Source organism: Triticum aestivum, chromosome 2A (assembly GCF_018294505.1).
Source record: "Triticum aestivum cultivar Chinese Spring chromosome 2A, IWGSC CS RefSeq v2.1, whole genome shotgun sequence".
In the NCBI taxonomy this organism is placed as follows: Eukaryota; Viridiplantae; Streptophyta; class Magnoliopsida; order Poales; family Poaceae; genus Triticum; species Triticum aestivum.
In genome coordinates this window covers 48,094,845-48,099,151 of record NC_057797.1, presented here as the reverse complement: position 1 = coordinate 48,099,151, position 4,307 = coordinate 48,094,845, and positions in this window count along the sequence as shown.

Below are 4,307 nucleotides of genomic sequence, written 5' to 3'. Positions count from 1 at the left end.
ATCATGGTATGCATCATATCCAATAGGGTGCAGTTATGATGTTCGGACACACCATCACACTATGGTGTTCCAGGCTGTATTAGTTGTGAAACAATTTCCACAATGTCTTAATTCTGTGCCAAACTCGCAATTCAGATATTCATCTCTATGATCATATCATAGATCTTTTATCCTCTTATCACGACGATCTTTCAACTTCACCCTGAAATTACTTGAACCTTTCAATAATTCAGACTCGTGATTCATCAAGTAAATATACTCAACATCTACTCAAATCATCTGTGAAGTAAGAACATAACGATATCCACTACACGCCTCAGCACTCATTGGACTGCACACATCAAAATGTACTACTTCCAATAAGTTGCTTTCTAGTTCCATTTTACTGAAAACGAGGCTTTCAGTCATCTTGCCCATGTGGTATGATTTGCATGTCTCAAGTGATTCAAAATCAAGTGATTCAAAATCAAGTGAGTCCAAACGGTCCATTTGCATGGAGTTTCTTCATGCATATACACCAATAGACATGGTTCGCATGTCTCAAATTTTTCAAAAACAAGTGAGCCCAAAGATCCATCAACATGGAGCTTCTTCATGCGTTTTATACCGATATGACTTACGTGGCAATGCCACAAGTAGGTGGTAGTATCATTACTATCTTATATCTTTTGGCATGAACATGTGTATCACTACGACCGAGATTCAATAAACCATTCATTTTAGGTGCAAGACCATTGAAGGTATTATTCAAATAAACAGAGTAACCATTACTCTCCTTAAATGAATAACCGTATCGCGATAGACATAATCCAATCATGTCTATGCTCAATGCAAACACCAATCTTGATGGTAGAGGGAGCGTGCGATGCTTGATCACATCAAGCTTGGGAATAACTTCCAACACATATCGCCAGCTCACCTTTAGCTAGTCTCCGTTTACTCCGCAGCCTTTTATTTCGAGTTTACTAACACTTAGCAACCGAACCGGTATCCAATACCATGGTGCTACTAGGAGTACTAGTAAAGTACACATTAACACAATGTATATCCAATATACTTCTATCGACCTTGCCAGCCTTCTCATCTACCAAGTATCTAGGGTAATTCTGCTCCAGTGGCTGTTCCCCTTATTACAGAAGCACTTAGTCTCGGGTTTGGGTTCAACCTTGGGTTTCTTCACTAGAGCAGCAGCTGATTTGCCGTTTCATGAAGTATCCCTTCTTGCCCTTGCCCTTCTTGAAACTAGTGGTTTCACCAACCATCAACAATTGATGCTCCTTCTTGATTTCTACTTTTGTGGTGTCAAACATCGCGAATATCTCAAGGATCATCATATATGTCCCTGATATATTATAGTTCACCACAAAGCTCTAGCAGCTTGGTGGTAATGACTTCGGAGAAACATCACTATCTCATCTGGAAGATCAACTCCCACTCGATTCAAATGATTGTTGTACTCAGACAATCTGAGCACAAGCTCAACAATTGAGCTTCTCTCCCTTAGTTGGCAGGCTAAGAAAATCGTCGGAGGTCTTATACCTCTTGACGTGGGCACGAGCCTGAAATCCCAATTTCAGCCCTCGAAACATCTCATATGTTTCGTGACGTTTCAAAATGTCTTCGGTGCCTCAACTCTAAACCGTTTAACTGAACTATCACGTAGTTATCAAAATGTGTATGTCAGATGTTCGCAACATCCACAGACGACGTTCGAGGTTCAGCATACTGAGCGGTGCATTAAGGACACAAGCCTTCTATGAAGCAATGAGGACAATCCTCAGTTTACGGACCTAGTCCGCATAATTGCTACTATCAACTTTCAACTAAATTTTCTCCAGGAACATATCTAAACAGTAGAACTGAAGCGCGAGCCACGACATAATTTGCGAAGACCTTTTGACTATGTTCAGGATAATTAAGTTCATCTTATGAACTCCCACTCAGATAGACATCCCTCTAGTCATCTAAGTGATTACATGATCCGAGTCAACTAGGCCGTGTCCGATCATCACGTGAGACGGATTAGTCAACATCGGTGAACATCTTCATGTTGATCGTATCTTCTATACGACTCATGTTCGACATTTCGGTCTTCTGTGTTCCGAGGCCATGTCTGTACATGCTAGGCTCGTCAAGTCAACCTAAGTGTTTGCATGTGTAAATCTGTCTTACACCCGTTGTATGTGAACGTTGGAATCTATCACACCCGATCATCACGTGGTGCTTCGAAACAACGAACTGTCGCAACGGTGCATAGTTAGGGGGAACACTTTCTTGAAATTATTATGAGGGATCATCTTATTTACTACCGTCGTTCTAAGTAAACAAGATGCAAAAACATGATAAACATCACATGCAATCAAATAATAGTGACATGATATGGCCAATATCATATAGCTCCTTTGACCTCCATCTTGGGGCTCCATGATCATCTTGTCACCGGCATGACACCATGATCTCCATCATCATGATCTCCATCATCGTGTCTCCATGAAGTTGCTCGCCAACTATTACTTCTACTACTATGGCTAACACGTTTAGCAATAAAGTAAAGTAATTTACATGGCGTTTCTCAATGACACGCAGGTCATACAAAAAATAAAGACAACTCCTATGGCTCCTGCCGGTTGTCATACTCATCGACATGCAAGTCGTGATTCCTATTACAAGAACATGATCTCATACATCACATATATATCGTTCATCACATCCTTCAGCCATATCACATCACAAAACACTTGCTGCAAAAACAAGTTAGACGTCCTCTAATTATTGTTGCAAGTTTTTACGTGGCTGCTATAGGTTTCTAGCAAGAACGTTTCTTACCTACGCCAAAAACACAACGTGAATTGCCAATTTCTATTTACCCTTCATAAGGACCCTGTTCATCGAATCCGATCCGACTAAAGTGGGAGAGACAGACACCCGCCAGCCACCTTATGCAACTAGTGCATGTCAGTCGGTGGAACCGGTCTCACGTAAGCGTATGTGTAAGGTTGGTCCGGGCCGCTTCATCCCACGATGCCGCCGAATCAAGATAAGACTAGTAACGGCAAGATAATTGACAATATCGACGCCCACAACTACTTTGTGTTCTACTCGTGCATAGTAACTACGCATAAACCTAGCTCATGATGCCACTGTTGGGGAACGTAGCAGAAATTCAAAATTTTCTACGCATCACCAAGATCAATCTATGGAGTAATCTAGCAACGAGGGGAAGGAGAGTGCATCTACATACCCTTGTAGATTGCTAAGCGGAAGCGTTCAAGTGAATGGGGTTGATGGAGTCGTACTCGTCGTGATCCAAATCACCGATGATCCTAGTGCCGAATGGACGGCACCTCCGTGTTCAACACACGTACAGCCCGGTGACGTCTCCTACGCCTTGATCCAGCAAGGGGAGAAGGAGAGGTTGGGGAAGACTCCATCTAGTAGCAGCACGACGGCGTGGTGGTGGTGGAGGAGCGCGGAACTCCACCATAGCTTCGCCAAGCACTACGAGAGACGAGGAGGAATAGAGGTAGGGCTACGCCAACAGGGAGATTGAATCGCGTGTCTTGGGCAACCCCAAACCTCAAGTATATATAGGGAGAGGGGAGGGGCTGCGCCCCCACCTAGGGTTCCCTCCCTAGGGGTGGCGGCAGCCCCCAGATCCCATCTGGGTGGCGGCCACAAGGGGGAGAGGGGAGGCGCACCTGGGGTGGGCCTTAGGGCCCATCCACCCTAGGGTTTGCCCCCTTCCCCTCTTGGAGGCGCCTTGGGCCTTGGTGGGAGGCGCCCCAGCCCACCTAGGGGCTGGTCCCTTCCCACTATTGGCCCATGTAAGCCTCCGGGGCTGGTGGCCCCACCTGGTGGACCCCCGGACCCCTTCGGTGGTCCCGGTACACTACCGGTGATGCCCGGAACACTTCCGGTGGCCAAAACCATACTTCCTATATATTAATCTTTACCTCCGGACCATTCTGGAACTCCTCGTGACGTCCGGGATCTCATCAGGGACTCCGAACAACATTCGGTAACCACGTACATACTTTCCCTATAATCCTAGCGTCATCGAACCTTAAGTGTGTAGACCCTACGGGTTCGGGAAACATGCAGACATGACCGAGACAACTCTCCGGCCAATAACCAACAGCGGGATCTGGATACCCATGTTGGCTCCCACATGCTCCACGATGATCTCATCGGATGAACCACGATGTCAAGGACTTTCTCAATCCCGTATACAATTCCCTTTGTCTAGCGGTACGATACTTGCCCGAGATTCGATCGTCGGTATCCCGATACCTTGTTCAATCTCGTTA